At 40.4% G+C, this 20,763-nt stretch overlaps 1 protein-coding gene and 1 non-coding gene across 2 annotated transcripts in view; one reads left to right on the top strand and one right to left on the bottom strand.

Moving 5' to 3' along the window:
- EML6 (EMAP like 6) overlaps positions 1–20,763 on the bottom strand; it is a gene marked incomplete at its 5' end in the record, with an annotated part of 331,238 nt that overhangs the window by 266,879 nt on the left and 43,596 nt on the right. The window lies entirely within an intron of this gene.
- LOC114009778 (small nucleolar RNA SNORA2/SNORA34 family) lies at positions 8,968–9,104 on the top strand. Its single transcript, XR_003551171.1, has one exon. It is a non-coding gene; the product is annotated as a small nucleolar RNA SNORA2/SNORA34 family (small nucleolar RNA).

The following is a 20,763-nucleotide window of genomic DNA, read 5'->3' as shown; positions in this document are numbered from 1 at the left end:
ATATATATATATATATGAAACTAGAAATGGAAAATTATTGATGATAACATGCATATTTAAGCCACTATGCAGTATATTCTGGATGGGAAATCACATTTTGTACACTGTGACAATGCTTAGGGAATGAATGTAAATTAATTAATTAAAATAAATGTTTCAGAAAGAAAAAGAAAATGTAAAAAAAAAAAAAAAAGAAAACCACTTGCACATCCATGTTTACTGCAGAATGACTCATAATTGCTAGGACATGGAATCAACCCAAATGTCCAATAGATGAGTGAATTTTAAAAATATGGCATATGTATTCTATGGAATATTATGCAGCCATAAAAAATCAATGAGACCCTGATAATTGGTACAAAGTGGACGAATGTAAAAGATTTAATGCTAAGTGAAGCAAGTCAGACTATGAAAGACAGATATTGTATGTCCATACAAACATTCAATATACACTGAATGTTTGTGCTCTATAACAGAAACTGAGAGATTGTAAGGTGTAAAAGCAGAAAGGGCAATTGTAGACATTAGAGACAGTATGAGGGGCGCAGTAATATGGGGTGGGTATTGGGGAATTGGAGGTAGGGGATCAGAGAAAAAACAATACATTTAAAAGACACAAAAATGAAAAGTTATGCTGATGATAATGCTCATCAAAGTGACAATGATATCATATTGTTTCCACTGATAATAATGTATATGTAATGTCTATGACTTGACTAATAGTCACAATATTCATGGGAAAAATCATTGCACACCGTAAAGATATACAATGATTAAATGTAAATAAATTAAAAAAATAGTCCAATCCATTGCCAGATGGTGCCACAGAGGTAAAATGCAATGCTCTGAGGCAATCTCATGTGAGAAGGGTCCTGGTTCACAGCTGGAGACCTCGCTGTGTGCACTGGGCACAGGCTTGCTAATGGCTGGGGCTGGCTGAAGCTGGTGTGGATTGTGGTATCAGGATCGTGCACAAGGTTCCTTCTCTCTCTTTCTCTCTCTGTTTCTATTGCTCATGTAAGAAATAAGAAGTGCACAATATTTGGGCATTACAATAAATGACTGCTATTGGTTTATGTATTTACTCTGCTTTTTATCATCATCATTATTTTTTTTTATTTTTTATTTTTTGGAGAGGTTTTTGCTATAGGGTGCGTGCACTCATCCGAAAGACAGAGACAGAAAGCAAGAAATCACCCCCCGAGAGGATGGCCAAGCCGCAATCCCTTCTCCCCCATTCTCCTCTCGGCGTCTTGAGCACACACTCACAAGAACCCGGTGTGAGTTAAGGCAACGGGTCCGGAACTCGAACCACAGTCAACTACATGGGAGTCTAGTGACATAGCCATTATGCCATCTTCTGGTCCCATTTTATCATTATTTTAATGTGCCTTTCTACTTATTAAAAAAAGTTTACTGTAAGCCAGTAACCTACAGTGTTAAGGTGGCAGTAGCCTCATCCACCTCCTCCTTTCTGCTTCTCGTGCTTACATTATTGCCCTTGCAGACTGTCCATTGGGAAAAGATGAGGAGGTGGAAGATGGTGAATATCAATGATCCTAACCCTGCATAGGCCTTGGCTAATGTGTGTTCATGCCTTAGGTTTTTTGTTTTGGTTTATTTTGTTTTAAAGAATTATTTAAGTTTATTTATTCATTCATTTATTTTAATTTGACCAGAAAGAGACACACAGAGAGAAGGAGAGGGAAAGTGAGAAAGCAAGCCACCAGATCTGAGACTCGAACTGTGGTCAGCCATGTGGGAGTGTCCAGCACCTTATCCACCACACCACCTGCTGGCCTCCATGCCTTAGTTTTTAGTGACAAAGATTACAAAATAATACATAAATAAACAAATTTTTGAACTAGAAAAAAGCTTATAGAAGAAAGATACAAAGAAAGAAAATACTGGCCAACCCTATGGTGCAGGCTTTAAGCACTGTGTAATAGGAGCTGGATTCCACATGGTGAACTTAAGTTGTGGCTTGGGAAGCAGGCCAGGTGTGTTTGCTTGGGAACTCAGGATTCTCATAAGAAGAAATGGAGAAAAGGGATTGAGGCATGACCATGCACTACTGGGAGGTACTTTCTGTCTCTTTCTCTGCCCCGCCCCCGCAAGCAAGCACACTTTCTAGCAATTAAAGAAAAAGAAGGATTGTGTAGTTGTACAATGTGTGTGTTTTAAGCTAAGTGTTATTACAGGAGTAAAAAAGTTTTTTAAAAAAGTGTATAAAGTAAAAATGTTATAGGAAGCTAAGGTTAATTTACTACTAAAGACATTTTTTAAAAATAAAGTTAGTGTACATAACTGAACAATATTTACAAAGCCTACAGTAGTGAATATCCTAGAGCTTCACATGTGCTCACCACTCACTCATGGACTCACCCAGAGCAACTTCCTGACCTGCAAACTGCATTCGTGGTAAGTGCCTTATATAGGCATGACATTTTTTTTCTTTTATACCATATTTTTAGCATACCTGTTTTATGTTTAAACGTGTTTACAGACGCAAATACTTCCCATTGTGTTATGATTGCCTTTAGCATTCAGTATAGTAACATGCTATATAAGTTTGTACCTTGGGAACGATAAGTCATATCATATCGCCTAGGTATGTAATAGTAGGGTATACATCTAGGTTTTTTGAGTGCATTCCATTATGTTGGCACAATGACAAAATTGTCCAGTGACACATTTCTCAAAACATATCCTGTCATTAGGTGATGCATAATTTTATAAGATTTGAGGAATTAGGACAGAAATGCCAGCAGAAAATTTTCCCAAACATTTTTATTTAAAAATAAGACAAAACAGAGGTCAGCTTATGGCGTAGCAAATATGTTGCTGGACTCCCACTTGGCTGACCACAGTTCAAGTCCTGGACCTGGTGGTTTGAAAGTCAGACCAGGTGCATGCGAAGTGTGCCCAAGATTCCAGGAGGAGAAGGGATTAGTGTGGCCATCCCTCCTGGAGGGATGATTTCTCACTTTCCTTTCACTATGTCTGTCTGTCTCTCTCCACCAAGCACATGTGTCCTAAGGCAAAAAAAAAAGACAAAACAGGAGATAGCAGGTAGCATCATGGGTAAGGCACTGGACTCCCATGTGGTCAAATGGAGTTCAAGTCCCAGACCTGGTGGCTTGAAACTCACACTGGACATGTATATGCCTGTGCCCCAAATCCCAAGAGGAGAGTGGATTACAGAGTGGCTGTCCTCCCTGGGGGGTAATTTCTCACTTTCTGTCTCTCTATCTCTGTCTCTCTGGCAAGTGCACATACCCTAAAGCAAAAACCTCTCCAAAAATAAAATAAGACAAAACAAGAGGGAGGGAAGAACTGTTCTACTTCAGAGACCTGGAGGATTCCAGACTCTAAAGAAAAACCTGAGATTGTTTCAATAGAGGATATGGAAATTATTCCTAGAGTAATGAAATACATTTAGGACATGTAGGCAGTTAGCAAGATGAAGGAATCTATTTCTTTTTACTAATTTCCACTGAGAGAAGATGGACACATAAATTTGCTCCTTTCCTGAACCTAATTAGTAAAACTGAAGGCACTCTTCTGGCACATATGTGTATTTATTCCCTTAAACACAAAAGAAAGAAGCAGCAGAAATACACAGGGGGGTTAATTACCTGAAGAAAATTCTATCCCCTGTAAAGAGTGAGAGGCTTCTTATTCCATTTATTTTATAAATTAATTTGGAAAGTCTTTGCTGGTTACCCCAGAAATTGCAAGATTTACCTTTGACGTGTAAAAGCTTAATGTTAATCCATATCTTTACCCTCTTCCTAGAAAGCACTTAGAACACTCCAAGCCCAGTTAGCCTCTTTCAATTTAAAAGCTATTGTTGTTATATGTTTTTAAAATGTTACAGTTTTCAAACTTGAGATTCTAATAATATTGTTCAATACAGTCTGTGTTCCTTTATCCACATATTTATCTCAGTCCTTCCTACACCTTTGATTTTCCTTCTACTTAAAGAGCGCCATGTATGGGGCTGGCAGGTGATGGCGTGGTTAAGATGCTAGACTCCCACATGGCCAAACACGGTTCAAGTTCCAGACCTGGAGATTTGTTTTCTCACTTTCCCTCTATCTCACTCCTTCTTTCTCTGGTCAAATTAAAAAATAATAATAGTAAATAAAATTAAATAACTTTTTTTTAAAAAAAAGAGTATCATTTAGACTTTCTTTTAGTGTGGGTCCACTGGTGGCAAATCTTTTCAGGTTCTTTCAGTCTTAAATGTCAATAGTTTCTTCTATTGTTACTGTTCAAAAGATGTAAAACTATTCTTCTATAATCTTTTTCTGATGGCTTTTTCCAATTTTCTCTTTATCTTTGATTATCTGCAGTTTCACTATTTTACCTTTACATGTGAATTTCCTTTTTTTATCCAACTAGAAATCTTTGGGATCATTAAGTATGAAGGTTGATGTCTTCTCTGGGTTCTAGAAAATTTCCAGTCATTATATTTTCAGAGATTTCTTTTACCCCAGTATAAGTTTACTCAAAAACTGTCACAAAGAAGTAGGGCATTAGTTATCATCTCAGCACAGCCTAACACTTAGAATAATTAAAATGTATTCCATTTTTAACAGATTCGGAATGCTTTCTGCCGAGCATACACGTAACAGCTTATGATGAAGATATATTGATATAAATACAACTTCCCTGTAGAATTAAATGAGATGGTACATGTAAAGGTTTTAGAAGAGTGCCTGTCATATAAGAATTAAATTAATATTAGTAAATACTATTGTTCTTTCCAAAACCCATGAATCCATTTAGTACTTTCCCATGATTTTAGATAGTTAGATGGCCACCACTACATTTCATTCTAGCAGTACCATAGAAACTGCAGAAAACCTAAGTCACTCATTTGTTTAGACATAAAAAGTAACAAAAATTTCATCAGTACTCCTAAACTCAAGTTTCAAAGGCAGCTACAGGAAATACCAGTCAAAGCCATTATAGACTGTGGCCCAAATTATCAGATAGGCATTTTAATATCTGCTCAATATGAACTTGTAATTGCTTACTACCTGAAGAGACTCAATATGAACTTGTAATTTGCTTACTACCTGAAGAGAGCAGTATAAAGACAACAACAGATTGTTCACAGCTGTTTCTCAGTCACACATTCCACAAATGAAGACTGAATTGAAAACGTTCACTTAATGGAAATTGCTTCATTATGTGTAAAAGTGAGCCACACGGGGAGACTGTGCCACATACCAGAGCACCAGGCATCCCATCCCAATTCTTGATTTTCAGGCATGTGATCCATGTACATAGTATACATGGCAGCAATAACAACAGGAAGTTGCTCTAAAAGGTAACTTAGGAGCCATTTCTGAACCATCCACATTTCATGCTGGGAGAGCATCCCTGCATTGCCTATACTACCGAAGTGTAACAAAACAAGGACAAAAAAAACAATGATCCCAGACCAATTTGTAACCCATCCCTGCAAAGCCTCTTAAAACAAGTTACAGCATCATATTCACTTAGGAAATAGTTACTGACACCTAGTTTGGGTCAAGTACTTTGATAGGCACTAGACATTTAACAGTATCATCTGCCTCCCTGAATTTAGTCTAATTATACAAGAGAGAAGGACAAATGAGTGGATGGCTATACTACAGGATTAAAAAGTACTACAACAAAGGAAGTGCAGTCTGCTGGAAGAGAATACAGGAATTGGGGGATCAGGACAAGTAACTCAGAGAAGAATCACTTCTCAATGGACACTTAAGAGGTAAGTAAGAGAGAGCTAAGGAAAGATGAGCAAACAGAACATTCTAAAAGTCACATATATAGAGGCCCAGAAATAAGAGAAATGAAAAGAGAGCATTCCATATAATCAGGAGCAAAAACAAAACCTACTCTGCAGGGATGTTTCCACAAGAACATACACAACGCTTACTAAAAACAGTATGACCAAAAAAAAAAAGATATGACGTATTGCAAAGGTGAATCAACCACCATGAGGAAGAGCCGGGAAACACAACAAATAAGAGAACTAGTACCCATTCCTGCTGCCCCACAACCCTCAGCAAGACTGGGAAATAACAGAATAATTTAAAAGATTTGAAATATATTTAATGAATACAAAAACATAGAAGGTAGAGATACTACATGGCAAGAATAATATAGGAGAAAAGAAAACTAAAAATCAAATAGAATTTAAAAAGTCATTATCATTCAAACTTCAATGTAAGTCTTCTTGTCTTAAAGCATCTATGCTTCTTACCTAAACTAAACTAAAAAGACAGTAACTTATTTTAAAAGACACATCCCACAAAGACGAAGTAAATAAGAAAAGAGAAAATATGGGGACCCGCAATTAGCATAATGGCTATGTCGCTAGACTCCCACGTAGTCAACCGCGGTTTGTGTCCCAGACCCGGTGGCTTAAAACTCATGCCAGGCACGTGTGCATGCGTGCCCAAGATCCTGGGAGGAGAATGGAGGAGAAGGGGTTGGGGTGTGGCCATTCCTCCCTAGGGGGTGATTTCTCACTTTCTGTCTCTCTTGTCTCTCTCTGTCTGGCGAGCACACGCACCCTATAGCAAAAACCTCTCCCCCACCCCCCAAAAAAAGAGAAAATATGCAAAGGAAACTTAAATAAATAAATAAATAAATAAATAAATAAATAAATAAAACTAAACAAGGGGCCAGCAGTGGCATGGTGGTTAAAGTGCTGGATTCCCACGTAGCCAACTGCATTTTAGGTCTTGGACCCGGTGGCTTGAAAATCACAGTGGGCACATGTGTGTGCATGACCAAAATCCCAAGAAGAGAACAGAGGAGAAGGATTTGCAGGGGTTGCAGAAGGGACGGCCGTCCCCGCTAGGGGATGATTTCTTACTTTTCCTCTCACTGTCCCTCTCTGTCTCTCTCCAGCAAGTACATACATCCTGTGGCAAACACCTTAAAAAAATAAAAAATAAATAAAATAGAAAATGGAAAGCCAATGAGTAAGTGGTGGTTGATTTAGAGCCTAAGAAATCAAGCTTGCCAGGGAGGAAGGGGTAGCCAGGAAGAAACAGCCAGTCTCCAGCCAGAAACCTGGGAAGGCTTGGGCCTGAAGAAAGACGACATCTCAGAAGACAGGAGTAGAAGGGAGGAGTGAAAGCAGGTGGACTCACTGGGAGAATCTCTATGAAGAGCAGTCAGTCAGAGCATCTTCTCTTTACCTATCAGAAGTCTGAAGGTTTGCTCTCTGGGGAGGTTGACCAACTGAAGGGAGTCTTGAGGCCCAAAAAGGTGGTTAACTGTGCTCTGAACCATAAAGCCCTTCCCCACGTGGATCCTGGAACACTGGCTGCCAGTCCACCTCACTGCCCGACAAGAGATGAGTATTTCTTTCTGGGGAAACTAGCCAAAACCAGAGAATATCTCACAGTTCTAACATGTTAGCATCCTCCAGTGAAAAAGCTGGTGCCGCTAGTTTCTAAGGATTATGTCTATGAGTCAGGATTCCTGATCCAGAGACAATGGCCCCCATGGAATGGAGCCCAAAGGCATCATCGAGAGTAACTGGAACGAGATTGTTGACAGCTTTGATGACATGAACCTCTCAGAGTCTGTTCTCTGTGGCATCAATGCCTATGGCTTTGAGAAGCCCTCTGCCATCCAGCAGCGAGTTATTCTTCCTCGTATCAAGAGTTATGATGTGATTGCTCAAGCCCAATCTGGGACTAGGAAAACGGCCACATTTGCCATATTGATTTTACAGCAAATCAAATTAGATCTAAAGGCCACCGAGGCTTTGGTTCTGGCACCCGGTCAAGACTTGGCTCAACAGATACAGAAGGTGGTCATGGCATTAGGAGATTACATGGGTGCCTCCTGTCATGCCTGCATTGGGGGTACCAACGTGTGTACTGAGGTGCAGAAGCTGCAAATGGAAGCTCCCCACATCATTGTGGGAATCATGCTGGGAACATGGGTGTGTGCCCAAAATCCTGAGAAGAGAATGGAGAAGGGATTATGATGTGGCCATTCTCCCTGAAGAGTGATATCTTTCTCTCTCTCTGTCTGTCTCTTTCTCTCTCTTTGGCAAACGCACACACTCTATTCCAAAACTTAAAAAAAAAAAATCAAAGTAAACTTTTCATCCATAATGTCGGGTATTTCTTCAAACACTACCATGCACGTACTGGTACATGAATACACAAATTAGTGCAATAGAACAGAAAGTCTACTAATAGATCCAAGTAAATAGAAATATTTACTCTTGATAAAGCAGCATTTCAAGTCACTGGGACAGAGAGGAACTTTTTTTAATAAATGGTTTGGGGACAAAATGGGATAGTCATTTTAAAAATAAAAATTGGACCTATTTTTCACACAATACAAAGTTATAAACTCAATGGATCAGAGATTTGCATGTAAAAAATGATACCACAAACACTAGAATGAAAAATCAGGGCTCACATTCAGAGACCTCCTGAACGCGGGCACACATGTGCACAGGATTTGAGGCTAGTTCAAGCTGGGGTGGATAGCGGCATGGGTGCCTTGTTGAGGGTGCCCTTTTCCTCTCTGTCTCTCCCTCATGGAAAAAAGAAGTAAACTTAAGAAAAAATAATAATAAAATCAAGTTTAACAATGGGCAAAACTTACTTTTACACAAGTGATCAGAATAGTGGTTATCTTCAAGAGGGAATGATCTGGGCTACTGTTCTATTTCTTGATCAGGGTGGTAGTTAATGGTATACTCACTTTGCCAAGTTTCATCAAGCTAAACACTGACAAATTGTGTGCCTTTCTACCTCTGTTTTACTTCCATTTAAGAGTTTATGAAAATGTAAATACATATTTAGTGTCTAACCATGGATAATTTTTTTTCTTTCTGATCTATTTTTGAATTTTTTGTGTATTGAGCAAATCCAGGTATTATAATGGGAGAAAAAAATGCAACTTTAAAAAAAATAGCAGAACTGGTGGTTCTTTGTGGCCCTGACTGAAGACCAACAGTTATACTATAGCTGTTGGTTTCAAGAAGAGGCCTAAAGGACTGTCTTCCTATGGTCTGTTGGCTGTTCTGTAATCTCAGCAGAGAATGGCCATTTCATTTGGAAGAAACAACACACAGTTCTCCTCCCATTGAGAGAGCCTCAGGAATGCTGCAAATAGTGAATTCTGACTCTGAGGGACAGGGATAGCTAAGCATGGGGAAACAGCTACCCAGAGTCATTCCTTCTGTCTTGCTCTTGTTGTCTACTTTGACATTACTAAGTCTGTTCATGCTTCAGATTACAATGAATGGATTTCTAACCGAAGGGGGGGAAAAAAAATAGCAGAACTGATTTTTTTTTTGGGGGGGGTGAGGTTTCCAATGAATCTAAGTAGAGTGTGTAATTTAAACGCAGTGTAATAAAAAAACACCGGGTTGCTAGACATGCTGAAAATGGTGCCCTAGAGTGAACTCTGCCTTAAGGTAGGGAAGACAGAGGATAGTTTTGGGAGCCTAAATTACAAATAGAGGATATTAACTTTTACCTTCAGAACAGTTAATCATGTAAAATACAAACCTTTAAAGCATTCCAGGTGTCATTATGAAATCCAAAGGCCTATTGCCCTTATTCTTGCAACAGGATTACAAACGTCTCATCCTATTTTTTTTTGGAGAGATTTTCACTGTAGGGCGTGCGCGCTCGCCAGACAGACAGAGAGAGACATAGAGACAGAAAGTGAGAAATCACCCCCCCAGGGGGCATGGTCACGCCGCAATCCCTTCTCCTCCATTCTCCTCTCGGGATCTTGGGCACGCACACACACGCGCCCGGCGTGAGTTTTAAGCCACCGGGTCCGGGACATGAACCGCGGTCGACTACGTGGGAGTCCAGCGACATAGCCATTACGCTAACTGCTGGTTCCCTCATCCTATTTTTGATGCTTTCTTACTGTCTTGCTTTTCAGAAAGCAGATGGAAGATATGCAATTAACAAGAAATTAACAATAACTGGCCCCGTATATTCAGCAGAGCAAACCTGGTACAATTAACCAAGAATACTTTTAGGCTACTGTGTGCCAACATGGAACAACATGTTTTGTCTCAACTGCAAAATAAATTTTAAATCTAGGCGTACAAATATCTTGTGTGTGTTTTTTTAATGAATCTAGTGCTCTTTCGTCTTAGTCACCGACATGCCATCCAGACTTAGGAAGACCCAGAAGCTTGGAGGTCATATGAGCCATGGTCACAACCACATCAGCAAGCACCGGAAACATCCTGGAGGCCATGGTAAATGCTAGTGGCATGCATCACCACAAGATCAACTTCGACAAATATCACCCAGGTTACTTTGGGAAAGCTGGTATGAGGTATTACCACCTGAAGAGGAATCAGAGCTTCTGTCCAACAGTCAATTCTGATAAACTATGGACGTTGGTCAATGAGCAGACACAGGTAAACGCGGCCAAAAAAACAAGACTGGAGTAGCTCCCGTCATTGATGTAGTGCGATCCACTACTACAAAGTTCTGGGAAAGGAGAAGCTCCCAAAGCAGCCTGTCATTGTGAAGGCCAAATTCTTCAGCAGAAGAGCTGAGGAGATTAGGGGTGTGTGTGTGGTGCTTGTGTCCTGATGGCTTGAAGCCACATGGAGTTTCATTAAATGCTAACAAGTGCAAAAAACAAAAACAAAACCCCTAAAGTTTAATAAAAATATAAGGGATGGAAGGGAATGGAAATGTTACTGTGGGCTGAAGAGCATTTGTCCTTCCTTTTGTACGTTTCTTTCTCTCAACCTAATCTTATTATTTTTTTTCTTTTTCTAGAAGTAGAAGCTCTAATTTAATCCTCTATTCCTTTGTGTTTTGTATAAAACAACGTTCCTTGTGAAACTTCTGCTCAGTATTCAAAGGGAATCTGCTTTTCAAAAGCTTCCATTTTATCTATATTCCCATTAGAGTTCTCTAAGAAAAGAATAAACTCATATCTGAATGCTTTAAATCTTTGTATGTTTCTCAGGTATTGAACCAAGGATGTGATTCCTGCCCTTCACACCACAAATCCAACAAGCAGGTTTCCTATGACTACTTAACATGCTATATATCGTTCTGCCCTTTGCCCAAGTGAATTGCCTTTGTCACCATAAACAATGGTTCTGATTCTCAATAAAAAAGATATTGGAGAAGGTGGTCATCCCCTTCAAAGGGATAACAAACAAGGATCTATTATTTCCTGGATATGGCCATTCTCTGAATCATACTTTAAGCTTAATGCCTTGTCATTTTTCAGGCTTTCTTATGACTACCATTTTGAAATATATGTTGTCTTATTAAATACATTTCTTTCTCCTTCTGGAAATAAATCTTCTCCCCTTTTTTAGGAATTAACCCTTCCCTATCCCACGTAGCTCTGGGAAGACTGCCAGTCATAATTCCTTACACAGGTTAGACAATCATGGTACCCATTCTTGGTTAGTCATATGTGCAAAGGATAGTCACATGTTCCCTGCAAGGCCAATCAGAGTCTCTCTCTGGTGCTGGAAAAGCTCCCTGTTTCCTATGAGGTCTCAAGCTACAAGACTGGAAACCAGAAGCCATCCATAGCCATGGCACAACCATACTGCCCACCCCATAGCTTGAAATAAATCTGTCAGCAGAAGAAGAATGAGGCCAACAACCAGAGAAAACCACAGTCAAGGAATGGAAAGAGTCCAAGATAGCACTGATGCTGTTATCTGAGCCACTGCAGGCCATGATGTCAGTAACAATCTAGAACTTTCCAGTGAAATAAGCCACTAAATTCCCTCATTGTCTCAGGTTAGTTTAAGTTGGGTCTGTTAACCTAAACTATAAGTCTTAAAACACCAAAAAACTGCAGTAATGTGATGCCAATAAGTTAGCCATTCTCACCAATTACTTAAAACTTGCCAAAGGAGCAAGCACCTCACAGAGTAGACTGAATGGTGAATAAGTGGCTATGCAGTCAGCAGAATGGCAGATTTCCAGGTCACCTATTTTAGGTCTAAATGTTGAGTCCAGTCCCAGAAGTCAAGAGTTATCAATCTGCGTATCACCTGAGCTCCTGGGCTACATCTGAAAACCCCACACCAACTTTAGACTGGCAGCCAGGTTATATGGATGTAGTGGACAGTGAGCCATGGACCGTCACAGGACCCTGTCCTGTACAGAAGGATATAACATCTGTCTCAACCAATGTCTTTTCCACATAAGGTAACTGATCTCCCCTTGTTAAGGAAACAGGTGATAAGGATTGTTACCTTTGCTTTCAGAAAATCAAAGGAAATCAAGAGAAAGAGTTGATATGAGAAGAGGACTAGTTTCTTCAAAATGGACCACTCTAAGAGCCACAAATGAATATACCTGAATGTCATCATTCATTACATGTGAAATCATCAAGCCAAAGATATGTGAACATGTATTAATTATTTAACATTTTAATACTCATTTCTGTGAGTCTTCACATGTGTAAATGTTAGGCATTAAAGACTCCAAACAGAAAAAAAAAATTTATGCTTACTTACCCAAAAATGCCCCACTTCCTTAAATTATAAATATCTCTACATTCTGTCTGATTTCAGGGGAATTAAAACTAATCCCATAAGAGACCAACAGAAGCATTGGAAGAACCTCACTCTCCCTCATGCCGGATGAATGATCCATCTTTTTGGGGTGGGCAGATGTTCAGTATCTAGCATAAATACACATATTCATCAGGCAAGCAGGTGGTAAGGAGGTTGAGGCAGCCGGATCCCACAGGGCCAACAGTTGGAACCCCAGACCACGTGTGTGTGTGTGTGTGTATGTGTGTATGTGTGCCCCAAATACCAAGAGGGGAACAGAGGAGAAAGGACTGTGTTGTGCCATACCCCTGGGGAGTGATCGAGCTCTCTCTCTCTTCCTTTCTCTCTCTCCCCGACAAGCACGAGCAAACAAACAAAACACCACACATATTCTCTGACCCTAGCCATTCCATTTCTAAAAATATCTGCTTCAGAAACACACATGATGTACTCTAGAAAGCTTGGATGCAGACATCCACCTAAGTACTATTCGTAATAGTCAACAAGCTGAATGTCCATCCACAGGAATGCTTAGACACAAAACAGACTGAACTGACAGATTCGAAGTCAGATTCATCCAGGAGCCAAATGCAGATAAATACTGGTTTGTGAATCAATTCAAGTCAACAATGTGCTGAGTGTCTCACACCAGGCCTTGTACTGGGTGATGACAACAATGTAGAGAGCAAGACACAGACTAGCCATTTAGCTCGAGATTTTCTTTTTTTTTCATTTTGTTTTTTCAAGATTTTTGGCTGTAGGGCACATGTACTCTTCAGAGAGACAGAGAGACAGAAAGTGAGAAACCACTCCCTTGGAGGATGGCCATGCTGCAAACCCTTTTCCTCTATTCTCTTCTTGGGATTTGGGGTATACTGGCACACACATCCAGCATGTTTTAAGCCACAAAGTCCAGGACTCAAACCGCAGTCAACTACGTGGGAGTTCAGCAACGTAACCATTATGCTATCTGCTGTTCCCTAGCTAGAGATTTTCTATTCTCCCAATCCAGAAAGGTTCTTCTAAAACTTGAGGTTTTATTTTTTGGAGAGATTTTTTGCTATAGGGCATGTGTGCTCATCGAGAGACAAAGAGAGAGAGAAAGTGAGACATCATCCCCCATGGGGGGTGGTCACGCTTCAATTCCTTCTCCTCCATTCTCCTCTCAGGATTTTGGGCATGAACACACACACACCTGGCATGAATTTCAAGCCACCAGGTACAGGACTCGAACTGCAATCAGCCATGTGGGAGTCCAGTGCCTTAACCACCATGCCACTACTGGCCCCTAAAAATGTTTTTACACCACAATGTTAGCTTTTAATTTTAACTTAGAATACATTTTTTTAAAAATGCACACACACACACACACACACACACACACCAATTGCTAAAGCACTGCCGAAACTTACGTGTGAAAAGGAAATAAAGCTTTAGTCTGTCTTTCTTTGACACCATATAATCATAGTTTTGATAATTTTCTCTGCTATTTTACTGTTTATTTCTCCTGAGTTTTCTGTGAAATAGCTGTAATTTTTTTGGCGTCTTGTCAAAAATCAGTGAACAATTTTACTCATAGTTTTTGCAATAAATTGCACTGAAAGGAACCTGAAATTTCCTCTAGAATTACTGGAACACTTTATAGCTATTAAAGTAAAAATTTCTAAACCTCTAAACTATTTTTGTAAAGGTACAAAATTAGGATAAGTAATAATGACACAGTTCTATAATCCAAGTATTAATGTAAAGTGGTAATCCTAGAAAAAATTATGCAATGTAGTTATAAATAAAGAATATGTGGGACGAGCAGTTAGCGTAATGGCTATGTTGCTGGACTCCCACGTAGTTGATCACAGTTCACGTCCTGGACCCAGTGGCTTAAAACTCACGCCGGGCACATGTGCGTGCATGCCTAAGATCCCGAGAGGAGAATGGAGGAGAAGGGATTGCGGTGTGGCCATCCCCCCTGGGGAGTGATTTCTCACTTTCTATCTCTCTGTCTCTCTCTGTCTGTCTGGCAAGCGCACGCACCCTATAGCAAAAACCTCTAAAAAAAATAAAAAGAATATGAGAGAAATATGATAATGAAACAAGAATCGTTTGACATTTTTTCACATATATCTCAAGGTTTTTTCCATTTTTTTCACATTTGTTAAGGATAAAAAACATGTCATAAAATCAATCATGCTAAATAGAATAGAATTAACTTTTGCTTAGGGCGCAAATAAAATAAAGAGCCTGAAATAAATTTACTCAAAGTTCTAATTCCCCTTATAATTGCCACTGTTATTACCATTTTAGTCTTAAGTGAGAATCAATTTCATTCTTCATGTGGACTTAAGACATACACACCAATTTTCTCCTAACCTAGTGACAAGTAAGGTTACAGCAAAATGTATAGGGAGTTAACAATTTTGTCAGTCATTTCACAAACATTTGTTTAGTTTCTATTTCAGGACTTTTGGAACCCTCAAACAAGATTCATCTAAATCCAAAAAACTAGAGTTTACTAATCTGATTATTACTAACTTCTTTTCTTATGAATTTCCAGGATTTTGCCCTGTTGTCGGATATTTTCTAGCTTCCTATCTTCATTTGTCACCACCTGAGTATCAGTCTAGTATACTTCTACTTTGTTACCCAGAAAGCATACATGGCATGAAATGTTTCCTTTGCTAGACTTGCTTCTGTAGTGGTTAAAAGTGAAGAGGCTCCATCTGAAAACAGGAAGGCCTTAGACTCTCACGTCATCATACAGAGTAATCAAAATATAAAAACAAGTGAAGCATTTTACCCATCTGCATAGGTGACATCTGTGAAATTCAAAATTCTTTAATTATGATATATACTTCACACATATTTACCATAATGTTATATACATTCTTGGTATTTAGTAAAATGACTTTTGAGTCCTATAGTCAAAATTCCTAAGTTCCTCTAAGCACTTAAGGGAAAAAGTCAAATAACAATTAGTGTTTACTTTGAATAAGCACAGGCTGTATAGAATAAACTATACTCATGCTGTAGTCTCTTTGAAGTGCCTGCAGTGCAGAGGAAAAGTAACTTAGCCACTGATTCATTAATTGCTTCTGGGATACCTACTGAGTGACTGTTCCCAGGCATGGCACCTCTGGGTGCCACTTGTGGCACAGTTCTACTGAATACTGTTGCTGACTTATTGTAGAAATTTGATTTCCTTTTTTATTTCCTTTTTTGTGGCACCCAGAAGAAAAATCCTAGTTGCTGAATTCAATTTCTGAGATTCTAGAGAGATAAAACTAGGATACACATGAAATTAAATATACCTATAAACAGATCAATCATTTTCCATCCATGAAACAACAAAAAAAGTATAATGTAAAGAGGAAAGATGCCCTTGTTCAAATAAAAAGCTAAGCTCTGAATTACAAAAATGTGAAACTATAATTCAGTCTTTGCAATGACAAAGGATTAATGGCTACCAAAAAAATTGTTTTTCTCTTTGTTTTGTTAAAGCCCTTAAACATAATATTGTAAAAACTTTAAAAGGAAATAATAATTCATCATAAACCAGATTAAATCACAAGCCTTTACCCTAGAAATACAAAAAGATTTCAAGCCTCTGATTTGTTGCTGATTAAAGTAGATATATACTCTTGGTAAAGGGTCATTTTGGGGAAAAGAGATGCAGTTGATGGTCAACTTGCACCTTCATTCAGTATTCCCAACAGAAACAGATGGCATCCTGGGGGTGCTAAGTTTCCCAGAATAGGTCCCTATGAGCAATCAGCTCGTAAATCTTCCAGATACCAGGAAGTGCCTTGCTCCACTATGTGGGCAGACAGCCTTAACTAGGCTACACTTCACTGTGGCCTCCACATTTTTGTTCTTACTCATTGTTCTAGAGGTCTGCATTCTGCTCTGCACCACTGGGATGTAATCACTCTTCCCTTGCCCACTTTCGAGTCCCAATCCCTGGTCCATCTTTTTGCAGAGCTCCATAGTTAACTGCTCTACCACCAGCCCCACCAAAACACACACACAATCTTTGCTCTCTCTTAGCTCCCAAGACTGAATTTCCCCAATTCGTCTGGTCTCTCTGCCCTTCTCTGGCCCCTTCATGGTCCTTTTCCTCTCCTCACTAGTTAGGGTAAGAGTATATGGATCCCAGGGCTCTATGTTTAGTTTTCGTCCCTTTTCCCTTCACACGCTTCCCTTCGACCTTGCACCTATGGCCACTACCAAGCTTGTCTTCTGGCAGGCACTCAGGACCTCACCTTCATCCTTCAGGCTCCCACTCATAAGAGAGACAATCTCACCTGGGTCTCCACCCAACTCCCTTCCTAAGGGACAGATCTGCATTTAAGACTGCTGACCTGCCACTTCCTTGGCAAGTTCCCCTTAAAAGATTAGCATGCCTTGAGATTAATTTATTTGGAAATTGAATTCACTGTTCCTGTTATACCCCTTCACCTCACCCAAACCAGCAACCCTAACCTGAAGTCAGAAGCAGAGGAGTTTTCCTAAGTCTCATGTCCTGTTGAGTCCCTCCCACCTTAAAGACTCTTCTCCAGCACCACTCTTCTCCTTTTTTTTTGGAGATGTTTCTGCTATAGGGCACATGTGCTTGCCAGAAAGACAGAGAGACAGAAAGTGAGAAATCACCCCCCAGGGGAGATGGTCACACTGCAATCCCTTCTCCTCCATTCTCCTCTCGAGATCTTGGGCACGCACAAACACATGCCCGGCGTGAGTTTAAGCCGCTGGGTTTGGGACTCAAACCATGGTCGACTACATGGGAGTCCAACAACACAGCCATTACACCACCTGCTGGTCCCCACCACTCTTCTCTTAAAGCCTTCCCAGATAGCCCTCTACACCACATTGCCCTGTTTCCTTCACTCCTTCATCAGGTGTGCCTCCCTCGTGGGCAGGGCTTTGGTGGGTTAGGGGGAGTTGGGGAGTGTCATACACACATATTCCCATCTTTCTGCTAGCACCTAACATAGTGCCTGGCACTTTGAAAAGCTCTAAGAAAGCAGTTATTGACTAATGGGATAGGTAGTCTCTTTTGAGAACTTCTAATTTCCATAGTCAAATTTGCAGTAGGCATCTAAAGGTCAGCAGGTCCAAAAGAGATCATCCTCCTCTCCCCCTAGAGCCCACTCTTCCTCTCTTTCTCCTTGTTGCCTCTCTCCCGTAACAGGACCACCATCTTCCTAGCCGTTAGTGCATCTTCCTCCTCTCTCTTCTTTCCCTTCTCCCTCTTACTTTAATGCTCCCCTGTCTTCCTGTTGCTTCTTTGGCCCCATCCCCCACTGGTGGCCATCATTTTCTCACACCACTCTCCAACCTCGGACTCCCCCCTTCCTACCACTCTCCTGACTCCTACCACCCTCCCCACTCCTACTACCCTCCTCATTCCTACCATCCTCCCCACTCCTACCATCCATGTTTTTAAATGCTTCTATATTTCTACAAACTAGGTCCAACCACAACTGATGTGTTTTGAAGTTCTGATGACTCCTTTCCAAATTGGGATTTTTTTTCCTATCCACATGTTGGTAACTCACCTACATATATATACAAATTTATCCTTCAATGTTGTTTTACCACCAAAGACATTCTCATGAGTTTGCAGGTCCTTTCTCCAAGGCCTTGGGTATTCAGCTAGCTTTTATTGTACTTCTAAGCCATCACTAGCTATCACAAGTCCTTATTCTCCCCACAAAAGACTGACAACATAGAGCAGTCCCTCTAACTCAGAAGACCAACTGTCACAGCATGACAAGATATTCTAAGGATGCCACATCACTATTTTCTAAATTTCCCCCACTACTCTCCTCTGGAACAATTATTCTTTTTTTGGGGGGGGGGGTTTGCTATAGGGTGCGTGCACTCACCAGCAAGACAGAGACAGAGAGACAGAAAGCAAAAAAAATCACCCCCCAGGGGGGATGGCCACGCTGCAATCCCTTCTCCTCCATTCTCCTCTCAGGATCCTGGGCACGCACACACACACACACACACAAACACACACACACACACACACACACACACCACGTGTAAGTTTAAGCCGCCAGGTCCAGTACTTGAACCATGGTCAACTACATGGAAGTCCAGCAACATAGCCATTACCCAACTGCTGGTCCCCAATTATTCATTATTAATACGCATGCCCTGAACTGTGACCATGATCTATAATACCTCCCTCCTCTCTATCTGCTGACTAAATTTCTAACATCCTTCTATTAGGTTATCAGAAAAGTAGTGACACATTTTTGCACAGAAAAACATGAAAAAATACGTCATGACTTTTCCGACAACCCAACAAATATAATTCACATTCCACCTGTTTCAGAATAGTCTTTTGCAATTCCTGTAGTCAAATTTACCTTCATTCTTCTGTTCTTTAATACAGAGGTTTTCAAAGATGATATGCAAGGGAGTAATGATAAGAAAAGAGTGTAACTTATATGTAAATTGCTAATTTATATGTGTATTATAATATAAATAATATATTAGTGCAGTAGCACAAGTTTATAATGTGTAAATGTAAATAAGCAAATATTCCTATGTCCAGAGGTGCTAAAAATTATTTTACTGAGAGGAATATACAGTCAGAATACTATAGAGACTATGATCTTAGATTAACATTTTCCACAATGGGCTCCTTATTTAAGATAATTTTGGCTCTTTCTCTCCTTCCTGGTTTGCATTTCCACATAACAGAAAGAAGAGTTCAAAGCTGTCTGTCAGTCATTAGCTATGTGACTCTACCTCTGAATTTCTACAAGATTACAAGGGAAAATGTATATATGTAAAATATTTCTATGTATAAAAAACTTATGACCTAGTGAGATTTCTTTTTCTCTTTTCTTTTTTTTTTTTTTTTTTTTTTTTTTTTTTTTAGTTTGCTATATAGGATGTGTGTGTTCATTGGAGAGGAGAGAGAAAGAGAGGAAAAGTAAGAAATCACCACCACCACCACCACCCCTCAGAGGGCATGGATATGCTACAATCCCTTCTCCATCTCTCCTCTTGAGATTTTGGGCATGCGCATACACACATCCAATGTATTTTTCAAGTCTCTGGGTCTAGGACTCAAACAGCACAGTTAGCCATGTGAGATCCAGCAGCCCTCCTGCCACCTGCTGGTCTTCTTTCTTTTTTCGTCATGATAGAGAGCACATACATGAAAGAAAGAGGGAGAGGGAGAGGGACAGAGAGAGAAGCAAGGTCTTGCACACCACCATCCTCTTTTCCCAGTCATCCAGCTTAGCAGGATCATGGGCATGTGTGCATGTACCTGGCATGTGTGCATGTACCTGGCATGTGCAGGCTGACCCAGGGATCTAAGCCCCCAGCACTGTAGTTCAGTGTGCTACCAAGTGCACCACCAAACTGGGCTGCATTCTTTAACTCACTTTGGAAAGGTCCTTACCTACTTTATTTAACTGAATCCTCACAACAACCTACCAGGAGGTCTACAGGAAGAAGCAGAGGTTGGCCAAGTAGCAACTAATATGTAGTAGAGTCAATCAATTGTAGGTCCAACTAGCACTTCCAACCACATGAAGTAACTCAAAAACACAGAGGGGCCACAAAGCCTGGGTGAGTGGGGTGGGGAGACATACAAATGAGAAATGAAAGTGTAATGGGAAAAGTCTATATATAAGAGGGATGAAAGGACCAGCAGATGGTGTAATGTTTACATTGCTGGACTCCCACATAGTAGACTGTGGTTCAGGTCCCAGACCCAGCAGCTTAAAACTCACACCAGGCACATGTGTGTGTGTGTGTGTGTGCTCAAAATCCCAAGAGAAGGATGGAGAAGGGATTGTGGCATGGCCATCCCCTCTGGGAAGTAATTTCTTGCTTTCTGTCTCTCTCTCTCTCCCCCCCTCTCTGTCTCCAATGAGCACACACACCCTACAGCAAAATCTCCCTTTAAAAAAAGAAGAGGGATAGAGAAATGCTGTGAGCGTATGAAAGGAAAAGACTCTGACTGCCTCAAGAAAGCAGGAAGGGCTTCGTTGAGATGCTGGCACTGGAGCTGTCTCTTGGAGAACAAGCATCTGCCCCAGAGACCTGGAAAGGCATTCTAAGCAGCAGGACTGTGTGCAGCCACATAGAGACAGAAATCATTGTTGGAGTCCCTGTAAGAGGTATGGTATGAGAAGTGGGAAGGGACAGACTTGTGGCTGGAGATGACTGAAAAGAAAGGGCTCCCT

The sequence above is a fragment of the Tupaia chinensis genome, unplaced genomic scaffold, assembly GCF_000334495.1.
Source record: "Tupaia chinensis unplaced genomic scaffold, TupChi_1.0 Scaffold000622_1, whole genome shotgun sequence".
Lineage (NCBI taxonomy): Eukaryota > Metazoa > Chordata > Mammalia > Scandentia > Tupaiidae > Tupaia > Tupaia belangeri.
The sequence above is the reverse complement of the archived record's forward strand: the minus strand, read 5'-3'. Positions and strand labels throughout refer to the sequence as shown.